This window comes from Nothoprocta perdicaria, unplaced genomic scaffold, assembly GCF_003342845.1.
Source record: "Nothoprocta perdicaria isolate Ctin4 unplaced genomic scaffold, notPer1 scaffold_58, whole genome shotgun sequence".
NCBI classification, from domain to species: domain Eukaryota; kingdom Metazoa; phylum Chordata; class Aves; order Tinamiformes; family Tinamidae; genus Nothoprocta; species Nothoprocta perdicaria.
This window is the reverse complement of record NW_020455843.1, coordinates 2,473,195-2,492,941: the sequence shown is the minus strand read 5'-3', so window position 1 is coordinate 2,492,941 and position 19,747 is coordinate 2,473,195. Positions and strand designations below refer to the sequence as shown.

At 41.1% G+C, this 19,747-nt stretch overlaps 1 protein-coding gene across 1 annotated transcript in view; it reads right to left on the bottom strand.

Annotated features, from left to right (window-relative positions):
• ATRN (attractin) overlaps window positions 1-19,747 on the bottom strand; it is a 140,293-nt gene that overhangs the window by 36,843 nt on the left and 83,703 nt on the right. The window lies entirely within an intron of this gene.

Sequence of the window (19,747 nt, the reverse complement as noted above, 5' to 3'; positions counted from 1 at the left end):
TTAATTAGCATGTACAATCCAAAGTGCATCATTAACAAGTTTACCATGCACACTCCTATTCAAAGCATATTCTGGCATCAAAATCTCCTTGAATAAGCAACTTACACCGAGAGCAGCAAAAAGGCATGAAATACAGAAGATGATAGAGACTGTAAAAACAGCTATGGCATTCATCTTAACTCACTTTCCTGCAATCCCCTCACACTGCAAAGAAAAGGGGAAAAACAACTGAATATTTTGGACAAAATAAAAAACCAGAGGGAAGAAGTGAACAGGAAATTGGGAGGTGGTTAGAGGCAAAAGGAAAGATTAGGGAGCCTGGTTAAAAATAACAAAGCAGAGGCGAGGCAAGCCAAGGGAACGGCAACTCCTGCACTATTAGGAATCAGAAGTTCTTTCCAGGTACCTCCTATTTCCTCTGACTATCAATCTCGGCCCCAAAGCAGGAAATTAACTCTTTCGTGAAGTATCTGGACTTCTTTCAAGCCCAAACTGGAACGTGCACTTTTGCTGCAACAGCTCTGAACGTGAATTAAATTCACTCGAGGCATCGCTTGCATTTCTCTCAATAAACTGCATTTACAATCGCGTGAGCCTAAAGGAAAATCTCTTGTTCAAACTCTCCTCCCAATTCCCACAGTTCAAAAACCCTGAATCTCTGCAAAATGAGGTAGGGCTTGGATTTCCCATGTCCACCAACACCTTCCTTCAGCACGTTTGCTTTAAATGCCCAGCGCAGCTTGATATAGAAGGGGACCAAAAAGCATTTTCTTATGAACAGGCTGAAACACTCTTAAGTTGAAATCTCCTTTAGGCTACACACCAGACTCCTTGTGTTTGGCTGGAAAGCTTCCTTGCAACCTGCAGACCATATGCTCGTGATCTCTCCACACTACTGGCTACAAATGACAAGATGCATAGTTTCGGGCTGATTTTTTCCACATAAAATGCTCCTAAGTAGCTTTGGTATTTAAAAGAAAAAAAGAGAGCAAGCAAGACTGCGTATTTTAAAACTTGGTGGATGATAACTGAGGTGGGGAGAATGSATTTATATTTTTGGGGCATTTCTTTAAGGAAAGGGTTTTCCTACCAAAATATTACAGCCGAAAATACAGGTATGCAGTACTTCCAGAATAYAGAAAGAGGGTCTGAGAATACCTATGACGCTGGTATCATATATTCAAATATCCTTTTATAGAAAGAGAAATTTGAAACATGCATGTTCTCTGAAGAGCACCATTAGGACCTGTGGGTGTGACAGAAAGCAAAACTTGCTCCAACTAGAAGGCAGAGAAGAAACAAGTATCTGCTAATTTTGAGGCAAGGCAGATTCTACCAAGACTCAAAACGCTCATGTGCAATTCAAATAAAATTATGTTACATTATGMGAGTGTGAACCACTCTCTAAACGGTTACGAGAAGGAGCTGAGGAATTTGTATTGCATACACAGGGAAAAAGCTGAAGTTGGGTTTTGCAATTTACTTCACACAAGCCGAGAACACTTCATGCTATTAAACTTGACCCATGTGTGTCACAGGCAATTTAGTATCATAATTGTTAATGGTTTGCTTACTTAAAGCTTAATTACTTCTAATATGATCTATTCCTTGGATTAATTCAGCTACATAGAAAGTTCGATTAGAAGCAGCAGTTAAAACTGGAACATTTGTTTTAAATACACGGAAAACACGGTAGAAATTTCTTAGGGAGCACAGATTTTCAACCATGTTTAAATCATAGCAGAAAAATTTACACATCCTAAAAAAAAAAAATGTTAATTTTGTGCCACAGGACAAAGCAATGCAGCTGTAGGAATATGCTGGGCATCTCTTGCAAGGATGCCCTCTTGCAAGGAACACCAAACTGTACCTGCTTCCTCCACAATGTCCTTCAAAGATGTTTTATTCTAGCTTCTTAGATATAACAGTGTTGTTAAATAACTAAGATGTAAAGAGAGCARATAATGATGTTATTTTAAGAGACTACTGTAAAGCTTAGGTTTATCTGATCTGAAAGGATAGCTGAGAAACACAAGGCTCCAGCTTCTACAAAGGTTACATCATTGGCAGTACCTAACAAATTTGGCTACTTTCCAAGTATATAAATCTTTTTTCTTTTAGAAAAGAAATTCTTTCCAAGAATAAAAGAAAACAGCTAGACATATGAATGGATAAAAATAATATATTACAAGTTTTAATTTCTTTTGTTAATTGAGGAACATAAATATTAGGGCAAAAAAGAAGAAAATAAGGCTGTTCTACAAAATGAAACCTGCATTAGCTTTGAAACTATTGCAAACTCCTTTCAAAAACATTTAAACAAAGCGTAAAGGAAAAGTAAATTGAACCCAACTGGCTTTTCCAATAACAACCTGTATTTTCAAACTAAAAATACTTCTGGAGCTCAAGTGAAGCTTGTGACTGATACGAGTTTGACTAACAAGCCGAGATGATTACACCCCATCCATTGGTTTGCATGAGGACAAGGATGAGTGTTGCAGGAGAGAAGAAACCTGAGAATCATTTCATGAGAATAATTTTGTGCAAAATACAGGGTCCAGCTGACTCAGGCAACTTCCTATTTTGAAACAAACTCACCTCAAGCCTGTCAGTGCAATTATAGCTAAACATATTTATGCTTCTCTTCCCCATTTGATTTAGGAGTCCTCTGGATTCATTAGCAGTACTTGCATTTTGCAGACTGCTAAGAAAAAATGAATGTCAACACACTAATGAGAATTTACATTTTTTTCCAGTAAGTTAAATACAGCAAGAAACAAATTTAAGGACTGTTCTCACATACCTTTAACAAACGGAATTATAGATAGATCAACACAACAGAGCTCCTGCCTCTTTTGCTGGAAGTTACTGCTGCTTTTACGCTGCTAGGAGCCAAACCAGTAAGATGCCACAAACAAGAGATGGGGCAAACCTCTCCCTGCCCTAAATAACGACTTACAAACAACTCTTTCAGATTGGGAATACTAATATTAAAAATATCCTGATTGCTAAAGAACATTATCTGGAGCATTCCCAGGACCTGCTTGGTTGGGAAGACCTCACTGAACATAGGAATCATCTTTCTTTTGCCAATGATTCAGGACTATTTACATGCTAGATTTTTAGCCCTCTCCACTATTTTACAGCCAGTTTGCATCAATGCTGCCTTTCTTTTCCAGCCTCTACCTGTAGCTGAGAAAAAGTGAGCCTGGAAATGCTATTTTCCAGAGGACACCCTCCCAGAGAATGATTTCCAAAGGAGGTAAAAAGAAAGCCTAATTAAACTTCAGAAAGCAGATAATGACAGCAGAGAAGACGTAACATGAGGTCGGCTCCTGGGGTTTGACGCTCGCTGTGAGCTCAGAAGACTTCACGGGGGTCCCCACTGCTAGATCCATTAACCCACCCTGGTAGCGGGGGCAATGCTAGAGGCCTGGTGTTTTACGAGCCCACAGGGCCACAGAGCACTCTGAAAAACGTGGAAGTGCGAAGATTTGGGGCTGAGTTGCTTTCTGTTTAAACATAGCCCCAAAGTTAACGAACTCACACATCTATTTAAACGTAGCTCCAAAGTTAACGAACAGAAGAGTACCACGTAAGACTGGAAGCTCTAAGGATTTCCAGAGAGATAAAATCAGCCAAACAAGCTGTCAATGACATTTACATGCATCTTCCTCTTTATTTCTTCCTCAACACCTCCATTTTCTCCTCTTCCTTTCTTTTTTTTTTCCCCCACAGTTAGAGGCAAGAACTCAATTTGACCTTGGAGAATACAGCAAATAGTAAGAGGAAGCCGTGACCAGAATTGCAAGTGCCTCTGTTTCTTGTCAGAGGACCAGCTGAAAAACAAATGGGTCTTAAGTATTCTTGAGTGATGCCAAAGTCATCAAAACATTAATTTTGCCCTCTACACTAATGATGGAGGGAAAGGARCACTTTTCTACTCAAGAGAAACATCATTACTGGTTGTAATTCGCCATTAAATACAAATACAGTGTGCCCTTAATGCAACCCATGGCACAAAACACATATTACTCTTGGTCTTCTCAACTGGAGGAGCGAGCCAACTCCAACAGCTTGGTGGTGAGGTCGAGCCCATCTCACAACTCAGCTCTGCCATATCACAGAATCACAGAAAATTCAAGGTTGGAAGGGACCTCTAGAGATCATCTAGTCCAACCTTCCYGCTCAAGTAGGGACACCCAGAGCATGTGGCACAGGGTGGCATCCAGGCAGGTTCTGAAGACCTCCAGAGAAGGAGACTCCACARCCTCCCTGGGCAGCCTGTTCCACTGCTCTGTCACCCTCACAGTAAAGTTCCTCCTCACCTGGAGACGGAATATGCTGCCACTGCTTCACTTACTCTGGCTTTGGTGCTCAGCAGATGCCTCTAACGAGATAAGGAGACTCATTAAATTGGTGCAGCGCTCACCTGAGGGATGAGGCAGACACAGAAACAACACAAGGGAGAAGTAAACATCCTCCCTTTAGGGAGTCTAGAGAGCGATTCAGTAGGTCAATGTGGGTATCAATGAATCAACTGAGTAGTTGAAGATCTCACGATGACATCTCCAACTAAAATGGGAGCTTAAACACCTAAGGCACATAGTAAAGGCTCTGGAATTTAGGTGGCTTCATTTGCAAGGAACATCATCATTCGGTTTCCCGAATCCATAAAGCACCCCATTAATTTGGCTACACAGAGGTACCTCCTGCTTTTCAACAGGATATCTCACCTGGTCTCCAACTGCTGCTCCAGAAGGCCACAGGCCTCTTCTCTACCCTACATCTGACCTGCCAGCCTCTCACATCTCAAATGCGATCCGAAACACAACTTTYCACCTTTTTCAGTTGTGGGCTAATTTCCTGGGTTAGGCCAGATTGCCTCTTCTCCTATCTGAACAGTCTCCACCATCATCATACTGCTGGACTGAACGCAAAGATAAGTTTGCAGTAAAACACCTAAGTTTGACCAAATGTTGAATAACAGAAAGAAAACCGTGAATGATTAACAAATCTTTTACTTTACCTACAGTGTCAAGGAACACAGAAACACTGGAAATTGGGTCAAGATGTCCCTGTGTGAGAGGCTTRGACCGAAGATGATTCAGAGCAAGAACAACTCAGATCTGGGATTCAGGGTTACAGGAAGCACCTTGCCTTTCCCTTTCAAAGTCCTCTGATGTGGAAATAAGCCTAAAAGTAGATCTTACTGTTTTAAATCTGACCAAGAGTGGTGAAGCCTAGGAAAAGATCATGCTAGAAGCCTGGTAAGGAGGTTAAACAGTCTGCATTCCTGTTCTCCCCCTGCAAATCTGCAGACACGACCAAGATCAATCAGATCATTTCTGGCTGTTGAGGCCCAACAAGGAAACCAATTCCAGTCAGAGACCTGACCAACATGCCCCACAATTAGGATTTAATTATGTTTGAAATGTTCTTAGAAATGCTTCATTACTGTAATTATTTCTACCTTGCAGCCCTCATTATGGAGGCAACCGTAAAATAAAGAAAATCAGGCTAAGTCAGGACTACCCCTGTCCTCTATGTTAACCTTTTGACTCACACCTGGAAAGAACAAGATGTTCATATGCCCCATAAATATCTATTCTTTCTTCACTTCTTTCTGTTATACTATACCTCAGGTACAACCAACACATCACAAAACACTAGAAAAAAAAGGACAGCACTTGCATGGATCCAATTTGCAATCTAGGCATATGAGAAGAGGTGAATACAGAAGACTGATCTTAATAACTGTGAAAAAAYCATGATCTTCATAAAAACAGCCTAATCAATTCTGCTCTTACTATTTTTGGTGTTCAAGGAGACCGTAGGCCTGCTCCTTCTGGGCTGAGCCTTGGGTTACCACGAGTAGAAAGACAGTTTCTTCTTGAATGAAGCCCATCTTCACACAGATTAATGGTTGACGGTTGATTGGTGTCAAACCTGATCTCTATCAAGAGTCAGGAAAAGAAAAAAAAAGTACAATTTATGTGCAACACCAGCTGATCTGATAGCTAAAGCTTCAGATGTGGATCACAACAAGCAGAGAGGCTCCAACAAGGTCTTCCCAGCTTTCCAATTGATCTGCTCCCACTTGCGTTAGAAGAATCATCAGACTCTCAAAAGGCAGTCTGAACCAACCATACTCAACACACAAGTCTGCTTTTTTATTTTGAAGAAGAAAAACTTCTGGCAAACTCAGAGCAATGTGTGGGGGTTACGCATTAAGGCTTACTTTCTACCACAAATAAAAATAAAAATTCAAGCGAAGCTTGAGTTTCACACCTAATACTTATCACGAGCCACACTGCTCCTATGTGGAAGAGCAATGAAAGAGATAAATGACCGACTTCTCACTTGCTGTAATACTAACTAAGCCACTGAACTTTATGGTGCAAACGTTTAATGTTGTGGAAACATAAAAACTAGTTCTGAAGTTATACTTCTGAAGTTATACCGAGATGAAAATCGATTTACATTCTAATACAGCGCTGCCTTACTGCAGCAGTCACAAATTGTCACTTCTCAGCTAATTGGCTGCAGTCAGCAGTTGGCTCCGACATGCCAATTATATCTGCTTTGTCTCCCTATGTGAGCTTTCAGATTGCTGTGCAGAGTAAACACGAGCATAGTTGTCTTTAAATTAAAAATAGTGCTTAAGATTTAGGCGCCCCCAATTCCTGGCATCAGAAAAATTACCACGCAAACCTGACACGCTGACAGTAGCTGTTCCATCCGCAGCCAGGTGCTGAGTGGTGGTGCACATTGAAATTTAAGGTGCTCCGGCAAACAACATTCTCGGAAGTCCCATAACTGGGAGAGCAATCTCAGCTCAGGCGTCGCACTTAGGCTCATGCAAGAACACGCTACAAAAAGCCCTCGAGAAGCCCAAGACAAGGCCAGCTCCACTCTGATGAACAGTGGGTGAATACCCAAAATGGATATCGTCCCTTCCCACAGCCCTCTGTCACCTTTGTTGTCCAGCASTGGCCATGTGAGCCTGAGGGTCTCTTGCTGGATGCTCCTTCCCAGAGCTCTTGCACCACGTGGGTCATGTAAGAACCATGAACATCAGGAAACATCAGAAAAGATCATTCCTGGTAAGTCTTACTCAAAGAATTTTATACGTTCCCAACTCTTCTCTCTGCTCTCAGGTGTTGCTGCACAGTCTCCCCAAGGAGAGCTAGTGAAGGACCTCACACCTACGATTTAGCCCTTAGCTCAACTCTGCAGACTGAAACCAGAGGAGGAGGAGGTTTTCAGCAGGATCCTGGACTGCTCGTTGCAGCAATGAGGCTCCACTGGCTCCACCAGTGCAGCAGCTAAGAGGTGGAAATGAAAGTTCAGGTAACTTCTGAAATGGTTTCAGCAAAATCCACCAGCAGCTTGGGAAAGAGAAGAGGGAGCATTCAGGAGCATCAAGAACAGATCCAACAAGCTCAGATGGGAAAGTTAGAATTTGAAACCTAGTAAAGGGAATTTCCATGGAAAGCAGAGCCCGAAGGTTCATTCCAATTCCTCCAAACTTCAAGYAATCGCGCTCCAAAATACAGAGCACAAGCCATCACTAATTCTGGTTAAAACCCCTTATTTGAGGTCTTGAAAAGACTTGAACTGATTCTGGTGAATTTTCATACAGTGCCTCAACCAAGAGAATGAAGACAAGAACGGTGAACTCACAGCAGCTGCAAGAAAGTTCAGGCTTGGTAATATAGATCAGTAGCATYAAGCTCTTTTAGCAATAAACAGTACTATAGTTTTCAATTAACCAAAAAAAAAAAAAAACCCAAAATTAATGGGAAATATGCTAACATTTTGACAACAAAAATCACAAGCCTCTCTCAACTTTGTGCGCATCTTGCAGACAAAATCTTTACTGCTGGCCCCTCAAAATCTGTGCATTGTTAAGGTGACCAACTCAATACTTTTGAACCCACATTGTAGGCATGAAATGCAAAATAAAGGACTTTTAAAAAGCACAGCAAAAAGACGCCGTCACATTGGTGTTGTTGYCCAAAAGTCACTTCTATAATGCTCGTTTTTGTCCAAGAAGGGTTTTCTGCTTGTGTACAAACAAGCAAGACGTTGCCAGTGCCAATCTAGAAGACTGATCTAAAGGTTTGGTAAACAAACAAATAAATAAATAAATAATCCTCGGAAGGGAATTTCTATTCTAGAAACAGTCACCGATGTTGACAGTTTTAATCCTACAACATATAAGTAACAAGACCTTCTTAACCACTGCACAAAAACTGTACTTCATGCTATTTCTCTTCTAGAAGTTTAAATAGAGAGGGGGGAAAAAACCTTTGCTAAAAGGTCATGCTCTTAAATGAACTGCAGGTAAGAAATTCATTCCTTTGCACGGAATTTTTGCTGAGAAAAACAATGCAATAAAAACCTCCATCTTACAAAACGCATATTTTCCACTGGCAGGTTTAAAAGCAACAAGTTGAAAATTGGAGACATCTTGAAAATCCATATAAAATATCAACCCCTGTGCTRGAACTCAGATGTGTTTATGCTGCAAAAGCTGTTGCACGTTATCTTGAACTTGGCMGCAGGGACACTGCACTCATGTGCTAGGGTTAAAGTTGGACTGTTGGCAGGGAAGCAGGTCCAGAGAGTGGAGAGGAGCTTCACGAGATAAACCTCAACAGCAGCACAAGGTCCACGTTGCTCAGAGCACTTTGGGCAGTTCATTCCTGCCCCAGAAAGGAGAAAARAAGGTATTTAATCTGCACTTGAGAATAACACTTCAGTTACCAAGTTTTCCATCTGCCACCACGAGAATCTTCTAGGAAGAGAATGTTTGCAAACTCCCTAGGTGAAAGGGMTGTGGGTTATGTTAACACAGAGATTATTCTATTTAAAAAAAAAATGGTAAAAGCAAATACTGAAAGTAGGCAGTACACTGCACTTTGGAAAGTCTGCGTGAGCACTAAAATGCTCCATCCTACCCTGTCTCCAGCCCTCCTGGACCTCTCCACTCCAAACTCTGCCGCCTGGATGCTGCATGAAGGACTACATTAGATCTGGCACCAGTTCTGAAAGATGTTTTCTTAAAGCTCTTACAATACAAGTAGCCAAGCAGAAATTGAGGAGAAAAAGCAAAGCAAAGGCACTATATATGTAATAGCATTTTWAAAAAAAAWTTTTTTTAAGGCTGCAAAATAGCTGACAGATGGAAATGGGCACAACCTTATGACTTGCGTCACTTCTGACCAAGGAAAACCCTGGAAATAAATGCAGGCTGGAGCTCGGTGTTACGGGGGTATTAGGGAAGAAGGAGCAAAGCAAGTCAGAAACCATGATTTCCACGGATCATCCAGGATGAATAATTTAGAAGGTTTATCAAGCTGACCCACAAAAGGTTTGCAAAATGCCAGCCTCAAAAGTCTCTGCTGAAGTTGTAAAGATTTTAAGCAACCGAACAAATATTTCATATGAATAACAAAAACACCTTTTAGGGGCAACGTTTCTCACTCTATTAGGTAATACTGAAGCCAAGCACCATTGGAAATTCAATGTCAAGTTACTGTGTGAAGCAGCAGTGAGCTTAAAAAAGGCAAACGACCTGCCTTTCAACACAGCGCTTATGTGTGGGTAGGAAAATAAATAAATAAAAAAGATAAAAGAACAAAACATTTCCAAGGTACTTGAAATTTAGACACAGGCACATTTCAGGATTTTAAGAATCACATAGTCACAAAATAAAAGGCAGGGAGCTTTATATATTTGCGGAACTGGCAGGCTGATATATGTTTCTTTCATAAAATGAGAGGAAAAACATCAGGGACTCTAGAAAGAAACTTTACACTGTGGATCACAGCGTATTCAAGCTTGTATAAAGTTGATCAAAGGACTGACTCATTAAGCTGTATCAATAACGGCCTTTTAAGAGCTAGGAAGTCAGGACTCATAGACTAGGCTGCTTTACTCATCAAGGTTTTTATCTTTTTCAAGAGTCTCTTCTATCATTTTGTGTTACAGAAATCTTAAGATGAAAAAAAATAACACTGCTGGGTAAGGAAAAATTAAGTCACGGAGAACTTCCCAGATAAAAAGAATGACTAGACAAGTAATTTATCGTGACTTACTTCAACCATAATATGCACACTAGTTAATGGCACTTGGGGTCCAGCAATAGGAATGCCCTGATGGTCGCAATCTTGCATGTTTTTTAAGAAATAACTCTATATGACATTTGTAAGTAAGAAGAAACAGCTCTTATTTAGAAAAAGAAGACAATCTTCCCCAAAATGGATTTATAATGGGGATTTATAATCCCCAAAGTGGATTCATAATATAGCACTGGAGTGGTCATGGCTAGAATGCCATGACCCTAACTCTTTACAGTGCTTGTTCTCAGTGGTGCGAGCATGAGTTTAAGGTAAAGACACCTTAAAAATATAAAGTCCTGAAACTTTGAAAGAAAAKAAGACATTTTAACAGTAGTCCCAGAATAGTTTATTCTTAACAAAAGCAGAGCCATCTGAAAATTGTTATTCAAGTGTTGGTGGCTCCGTCTTCATGTGGGTTAGTTAAATGAGCCAGAAGTTTTCTGGTTTTGTCATCCTCTTTTAGCACAGGACATATTTTTCCCCAGCAATTTAGCAAGGCTCTATCTATTGTTGCATTAGAGTATTCAAGCTTCTTATATTTTATTGGCAGGGCATTTTTCTCCTCTTCGTTAACTCTGCTTACTGCTCCTCGACTCTTTAAACAAGCTTTCATCTAAGGAAATATATCCAGCCCTTTTGGCAGCTGGAGAAGCTTCCTAGCACAGGTCTRCCTGGCTCATTTTCTGAAATATATTTGAACCTGAGTTTTATGTGCACATTCAACAATTGCATACCGTATTTTCAAGAAGAGCTCTTCAGCACGGAACTAGAGCAGYCCCGAAACACCAGCCCAGCACTGCTATGGGCTTCACCCTGGAGAAATTAATTGCCTGTCCAATGCACACTTTGCCTCCATACAAAATAAACTCAGTATTTTTTCCTATTAGCTTTTCCATCCCAGCATGTTAAAAGAAAAAGGCCAGCTTCCTGAAACGCAAGGCAATTCATACACATCCTATTCTCACATCCAAAAAAAGTTTATCCTAACTTACCCTTCTCTGTAACATTAAATATTAAAGTCTGTACTAAACATTCCTTTTCCTAGTTTCACATAAAGAAAAGAAAAAAAAAAAGCAAACAAAAAACACACTATTAAGAGCCAAACTGCCTTGGAATCTGCTTTCCTTACAGGTACAGCTAAAATTGTCTGTGACAAAGTGTCTTCTTGAACCCAAAGCCATCAAAATGTCAATGCTACTGAGTATAACTTCTGAAACCAAACAGCTGAACATCCCAACCACGCAGCTCAAGGTGTGGGAAGGAGGAAAAACAAAACAMGATTTCAATGGATGGATAAAATTACTAAAAGAAAGAAAAAAAAAAAGGCAATTAAATAGTACTTGAGAAAAATTTAATGTAGGCAGTTTTCCAGGATTACTAACAAGGAGTTATTGGGGAACAAATCATTACTCCAGGGAAAAGTACTAACATTCGCAACACCTCCTCAAAAGGGTTAAATGAGTTTGAGAGAAATCCGAATTCTCCAGTATTTAAGAAGCTGCTAACCAAAATATTACTTGCTATGAAAGAGAACAACTTCTAAAAGGAGAAAATGTCATCAGAAGAAAAAGAGGGCAGAAGCAGATAAAAAGGAAGCAGCTGTTTCATGTTTTAAAGTATCATTTAACTGTTCTGTCTCAAATCTTTCCACCCCCAGCAGAAGATGCCAGTTTGCCTGTTCTTGAAAAATCAGCATGTAATTGCATGTCTCCAAAAGTAATTACATTCAACAGCAAATTTCATCAGATTAACAAATTGATTTGTGTCTCATTGTTCGCGAAAGCAGGACCCACGCCACGGCGAAGACGACGCAGCAACAGAGGCTCAAAAGCACCTGCAGGTACATGGGAATAAAGCGACATCGTTAACGACCAACTTCGGCGTTTCAGGGCTTTCTGAAGCAAAGAAAAAGACCATTTTTGGAACAGCGGCATCCCGGAGAGCGAGGCAAGATTACACCTCATCACCTCCATCTATTCCTAATTAAAGGTGCACAAGGCACGTCGGGGGGCCTGGCAGGAAAGCTGCCCAGATGACCACGCTCTATATGCCATCAAGCCTACCTAATTATTTTATCAAAGTAATCGCCACCTATTTAGGCGTATTTTATTCTCTTTGGCCAACAACAGAGACATTTCTCCTTTCCCCTCTCCTGTGCTGGCAGCTTTCATTAGGTTAGCCTGCGGCTCAYGATTACCAAAAGACGTTCGATCAGAAAAAGATGGGAAGTCTCTGGGGGCTGTCTGCAGTCCTTGGGAAACAGTCATACCAGGTATCAAATGGCTAATCTAAATGGCCTCTGGAGACAGATCAGGGTACCAGAGTCGGTCGTAGAGTGCGCTTTTTAACTTGGATGTGTTTCTTTTATCTTGTTCCAAGCATATCCAAGCCCTTTCATTAGATGGTGAACCTCAAAGAGGTGACCCTGGAGAATACCAATGCTTGCAAAGGGCAAGTCATCTTAAAAGAAGTAGAAATCATGGTGTCCCACATTCCTCCARCTCCATTCTTAAGCGAAAGGGCCTCACCTGGCAGGATATCGGTGTATTCCCATGGTTTGCTTGGCTAAAGTCATGTTTCATCCATCTCTTAGCTCTGCAGACCCTGAATGGCAAGTCAAATTAAAGCTCATCTGCAACAGGGGTTATAATCCATGGTGACCACCTGCTTTTATGGTTGAGATCACCAATAAAAAAAAATAGCAGCACGAGGAATCGGGTATCAGAAAAAGGAACTTGAGCCAAATCTGCTTTAATGAAGGAGTTTTCCTTCGGAAAAAATAGATAGCTTGAACAATTTTAGTATTCGGAGTGCTGGACGCAAGGACCAAGCAGCATTACAATAATGATGATGAAGACCAGAGCGAGGACTTTGTCTGAGGATTCTGAAAGGTTGCAGCAATATAATTTCTGGCACTTTATAAAATATTTTTTGCTATTTCCCACTTAAATAGCCACATTCAGTAAAAGAGAAAATTAGCCCACTTTACTCAGCCAGAGAGACCATTCCTTACAAGAATTTCTCTCTAGCTCCTAATTCCTCCCTCCTCTGCTGAAATACAGCTGACAAGAGCAACACGTGGCTTCATCTGAACGTTGCCCGCATGCCAACACTCGAAACACCTCATAGTTTAAGAAAAAGGACACGCTTGTTCCTAATTGCTGGCTCTACAAAGCCAAACGGACTTGAAGGGAATCAGCTTGCTCACGTGGAGGTGTGTGATTTCAGCATAGCCTTGGATGCCAATGGCAACTGCTTCACGGGTCAAAGGAGGCCATTAGTGAAAATAATACAGTYCCCAAGAAAACCCAGAAAACAGTCAATTTGCATCGGTAATGAGGCAGAGAACGGGTCTTTTGATGTAGGGGAATGACYGGAGTCCAGCCTCTTTCCTCCAACACTAACAACTGAAGGAAGGAAAAGAGTCATAAAAGAGTACCGAGATTAGCAGCTGCAGGACTAATATACGAAGAACTCAGACGCGAGAAAGTGCTGTTTAYGAAAGTGTAATTCCAAGTAGGATTGCTCTCCCATATCTATCTGATTTCTTATTCAATTGCAGCAGCACGGCTCTAACTGGAATGGTAAAAGTGCATCAAAACGTTAGACAGAGCCATCCAGGTAAGATTTACACCAACAATAACTTGGCAAAAGGAACATCCAGGCAGTGGGAGAAAAGCCCTGTAAAGAAAGGCAGCTTATTAAAGACCAAAACATCACCCTAGAGGCCTGCACATACTCATTTAATTCCTTGAAACACCATGCTGTGGATGCGCTGGATCCAGAAGGCAAGAAATACATGGCTCCATCCGCGGATGCACGAATGCATATGCACCTCTGTCACCTCGTTCAGCACTGAAAGGAAACACTGCAAAAAAAAAGGCCCATTTAATTATGGCAGATCTCAGGCTGTCCTCAATTGCCAGATCCGCTGTTTGTTCCCATCTCCGTGCTTGAACTTTTGGCAGCTCCTCGTAGAGCAGCTCTCAACTGAACGGAGCTGAATCGTTTCCACCTTGCGGATTCCCATTCACGGGCCCAATAAATGAACTCTGCTGCTATTCAACGCGTTGAGTGGCTTCACAAATATTTTCCTATCGCAGTAAAAGGCACATCTGAAATACCTACAGTAATTATGACAAGGCATTATGCGACCGCATTAAGCCCTTCACAGTGATTAGCCTTCTAAGCAGGAAGGAACAAAGCTCCAGGAGAGCCCATGTAGACCCAGTGTTCTTAAAGAAATCATCTGGAGGAATCCAGAAAAAGCTTCAGCAACTTATTCCCAAATATAAGAAACTAAAGAAACATAGACAGCAAGGGCAAATTTCAGCTGTTTTTCTACTGCTGCCTTTAATAAACCACAGTGGAAGGCAGCAATTTGAGCGACTTGAAAGCTTTCCACTCGTTATCTTTATAGCTAAGGGTCCTCGAGCAGTAAGACGACTACTGCTGGGGTGGTGCTGGTGCACCAAGTACCACACGCAGGGCTGCTATGCAGTTACTGCAGCACTTTGCTGAACCCCAGCGAGATGAGGAATTGCCCAGCAAAGAGCACATACACAATATCCAGGGCAATATCCAGCAAATGGCATATTTTATATGCACGTGGCTATAAAATGTCTTAGCCTCTCTTTGTTCCTTGCAGCATTTGGCTCATAATTAACGTTTAGGCGCATTCAAATTAAAATACTTCAACCAACACGGGAGAAAGAGATGAGGCAATTGCCAGTTAATGATACAATTACAAACTGTTTTTTCCCTTAATCAGCTCTTAGGCTTCTTGTACGCACTCAGAAAGTGGAGAGCGACGTAAGAGACAGCGACGAAGATTCTGAATTCAGGGAGGGTAAAACGCAAGAAATCAAATGCGACAGTTTTAATGAAAACAATAGCTTAGCTATGGAAGATGACAAGAACACTATTTTATAACTAGTGAGCGGTGAGAAACRCTATCAATAGGAAGCTATAATGGGACAGCTTATAGCCATTAAAGAGTTTTTAAGGAAGCTCTACTAGCAACTAAATTATACCTACTGTGCATGCTGGAGAGTGATTCATTTGGTGGACTCCGGTCAAAGCAAACACACACTAGTTAAGGAGTTGTTAAAAAACTGCTGACATTTGCCCAAGTATCAAAGGGAGTTTCAAATTCTGCCCATTAGCTACTTGTCAGCTCCAGCACTTCAGGCTCACATCTGGGCCAGCSGAGAAATTCTTTGGTCGGGACCGCAAGCCCTCCATCCAAAGAAGCTCTCTCAAAGTCACCGCTTTGAATTTCCTTCATTGCAATATTCKGCAGCTTTTTTATTTGTTTTTAATCCCACAGTGAATTTTTCTTACTTGGAATAGGTTTTGAAGGCATAACAATGTGATTTTAGAAGCTCGCAGCACAGATTAGGAAAGCACCTAATACAGGAAAGCAAGAGAAAACGTCTAACCACATATCCAGTTTGGAGGAATGCTTTCACCCTACCAACGTTTACCAACACCCTGCTCTAAGAGGTCCATTACTCAGTTCTGGGGACAACCAGGAATATTTAAGGCAGCATTTCCAAGCAAAAGAGAGAAACAGGGTACAKTTGGGTGCTGCATGAGGCTTACAGAGCCACTGCAGCCCTGCCAGTCCATGCTTGCTAACAGAGAAGCAGCACGCAGCAAGMAGAAGGGAAATACATAGACATTTCCAGCAACACCTTACCTGTGCGTTCAAGAAAGTTGGGCAAATTTTAAGTTTTTAAAAGAGCTCTGTGATGCAGCATTCGTGCAGGGGAAGCATTCCGGCAGATGCTACCAGGAGGCAGACTGCTGTATTTTGGAGGCTTCCTACATGTTGCAGTTTTCCTTCTTTTGAAAAACACTCATTTCGAAATCATTAAAGCCGCGAGGGAAGGACCTCCTAAAGCAGCACACTTAGCAAACCAACAAAAAGAAAAATCCTAACTGAAGTAGTTTTGAAGAGAGGTGGAGCAACAAGGGGAAAAAAAGGAAAAAAAGCCAGAATTCAGCATTGGCAAGAACACAGCTATCTCCAGCACAAAAGAGCATTTATACTCTTGGTGTGCAGAGCCTAAAAGGCAAGGGAAGAGGGAAACAGAGACAGATTTCAATCAGTGACTTGAGAATAAAGTTTCTTAAAATTAGGATATAACGTGAATTGCAGTTTTCTTTAACTGCACAGTAGGAAAGGCTGCAAGTCTGCAAAGTTTTCTTATCCAAGATTATGCATCTCCAGAAGCATTTTCGTCAGGATATTATCTATATCTAAATTGAAAACAAGCCAGGATACGAGAATGTGTGCACAACTGCTTATTATGCTATTCAAACAAAAGATAAAAAAGTACCGTTCCACATAGTTCATAGGAACAGTTCAAACAAAATGTGCAAGCTGCAAGGTCACACACACACACACGGAGTGAATATTTTCCAGCATTTTCCAACAGCAATCTGGCAGTTCCAGAGGTTCCACCGACTTCACTGCACTTTTTATATTGAAAGCACTGTAATTGCCAAGAGGAAATTGAGACATGTTCTGTAGCTGCAAAAAGTTTCAGAGCACAACTGCAAGCAGCAAACCTGAGCCTCTGCAAAAAGAAAATCCGCTCGCATCCCAGCCATATGATTGCAAGCAGTTTTAATTAAAAAGGCAGCATGCCCTGAAGGACTAAACCTAAACTGTATAGGAACGTTTATGAAATAAGGGAACAATCACTTAGGGAAAAAAAAGGAATAAAAGTCTATAAATAAAAGCAATAAAAGAAAAAGGAATATATTCTTGARAGGAATATAGCACAGGACAAGTATTGAAGGGGGGTGTCCACAAGTTGACCACTGCTCTATTTTTAAATACTGCACCAAACTGCAATCAAGGACTGGCTTTGTAGGCAGGTCTTTGCCCCAAACATCCATACTCTGTCGTTTCTCATTGAGCACGTGCCTCTAAGAGGGCTCAGACTTGACAAAGAAARAGGAAAAATAAAGACAAAACAGATATAGAAAGGACAAGTAGGAACTGAGAATACAAGCAAGGAGAACTGGAGGTGACTTAGTTCTCCATGGAAGATTAYACCTGATCTGAATGGACATGGTGAGTCCTGGAGGAAAAAAWTTWAAAAAAGTTACACTTTTTTTACTTATTTCTCCCCTAAGTTTTTCCTCTATGGAAGCACTGCTATCTGTAAGATCATCTCCTATCCAAACACTGCTCTGACAAACATCAAGATGCTGGGGAAAGCACAGAAATGTTAAGAGTAAAAAACCACTCTTGGCTTGTACAACATGTATAGTGTCAAACCATAAAGTGTCTCAGCACCCGGGCTAGGAAAGTTTCTGGGCAGGATGCAACCTGACAGCACAGATGACCAGAAGACTGAAGATGCAGCTGCAGGTTTTGGTAAAGACTTAGCCAATGATCAGAATTACCAGATACTGAAGAAACTGAAAATACAGGGTGGCATCAGCACGCAATGGGTTTTACAGAGGCTCTTTGGAAAGAAACAGGACAATTACCCTAAGCAGGGGCAGAGCTAATAAATAGACCGTGCAGCTTCAGGAACGCAAAATACAGATTTCAGYCCAGAAAGGCTGTTAAGGGATACAGAAGGAGCCTGACTTTATAATGACCAGAGGTGCAACACTACTCAATTCCCATCAGAAAGGGGGAATTCCAAAAAAGAAAGTCAAATCTAGGAAACAACCCCATGAGATATCATCTGAACATTGTACGTTAAGACTAATCATCGTGATCCTGTATTCTTGGATGTGATATTGCTGGTACACTTCTTCACAAGAAGACGGTTGGCCAGTAAAAGCTGATGCCAGTTGAGACTTTATTTTGACMTGCAGCAAGGATGTTGGAGAAGATTTGACCATATAAAATCACCTTGGATTGACTGCATACAAGCACATTCAGATAAAATTAAGGATAAACGAAGGATAAACTAAGAGGATCAAAGTTCACTCCTTTTAAGTAATTAAATAAGGCAGGAAATCAAGTGGAGTGAGATAAGGATGTGAAAGCAGCCACTGAAGAATYTCTCCCATATCAAAGATGCAGAACTATCTGCAAGCTGTATCCTCAAAACCAACCTCAAAAAGGACGTGGAGATCAATAAAAGTCTACATGTTACAGAGAGGAGAAGCACTGAGCAGATAGGTCTTAAAAGCCAGCAAGTGGCAGAAAGAAAATAACTGCTGAATGTCAAGCTGTGCTAGACTTAGCAAATGCTAAACAAAATAGCAAGAGAAATTTCTGCCATAAGAGTAAAGGAGACCATGAAAGGAAAGCAAACAGGGTATTCAGTGAGGAGAGGAAGGAGATTAAAACCCATCAGCTCTATCCCAAAATTAAATTAGTGTTTTCAATAAGGACAAGGACAGCAAAATAGGAGCAAGGCGAAACATCTAATGGAAAGGAGGCTACTGAAAGATATGCCACTGACACGGGGGGAGAACTTGGATATTTCAGTGTTCAAAGTCTGCAAAACCAGACAGCATGTAACCCAGCACCCCGACAAAGCACATGAAATAAGGCAAGGTCCTTAAACCGTCTACCCAGACAAGTGTGGCACTATTAAGAATTTAGAGACAGCATGCAGAGGAGGGAAGCGAAGAGAGACATCCAAACCCCAAGACGTAAACAGGACAACAAGTATCAGGAGTTTTTAGGAAAACAGCAGAAGATATTGAAAAAATGGCATTATATGAGTAATAGAGTTAGTGACAGCAAATTGTATTATAAAATGACAGAATCATAGAACCATTATGGTAGGGAAAGGCCTTCAAGATCATTGAGCCCAACTGTAAACCCTTCAACACCATCCTGCTCAACCACGTCACTAAATGCCTCATCTGCACGATTCTTGAACATTGGGATGGTGACTCCACCACTTCCCTGGGCAGCTTGTTCCAATGCTTGTCTACTCTTCCCACGTAGGAATTCTTCCTACTGTCCAACCTGAGCCTTCCCTGCTGCAGCTTGAGGCCACGTGCTCTTATTTTATCCGCACTAGCCCCAATTTTTTTCTGTCTATAAAAATAAAGCAATTGCACTGATGAGGCCATGGGAAATTCGTAGCTCCAATGAAGATGGTAGGGATTATTTTAAAAATTAAGAGTTAAAGAGGAGAGAAGTTAGTTAAGCTGAGGGAGGACGTGACTGATTTGCGTAAATTTAACTAGGGAAGGAGGGAGACCTAGCTGCAAAACAGGAGTTGAAAGGGACATTCAAGCTCAAACGACAACATTGGCATAGGAAAAGCCAGCAGAAGTTCTACCTTGCAACTTTTGCAAATCTTTCAAATCTAAAAATTAGGATTAATCMATGAAGTAAGATTTTCATCCATCTGTACACCATACAAAAATCTCTACTTGTAAAATAATGACCAATATTTTAAGTGATATTAGGAAYTGAGAAGGAAGTGTGGTCCAAGGGCAATCTCTCAAGCCTACCAGTCTGTAACAGGCATGACAATTTCACAAGTATTTAAAAAAATAAAACACACACACACAAAAAAATCCCACAGTCCTACCTTTACCAGAAGGTGAGTCTGACATTTCACAAATAACTGCAATATTTTTTAAAGTTCAGGAAAAAGCCTTGAAAGCTACCCCTACAG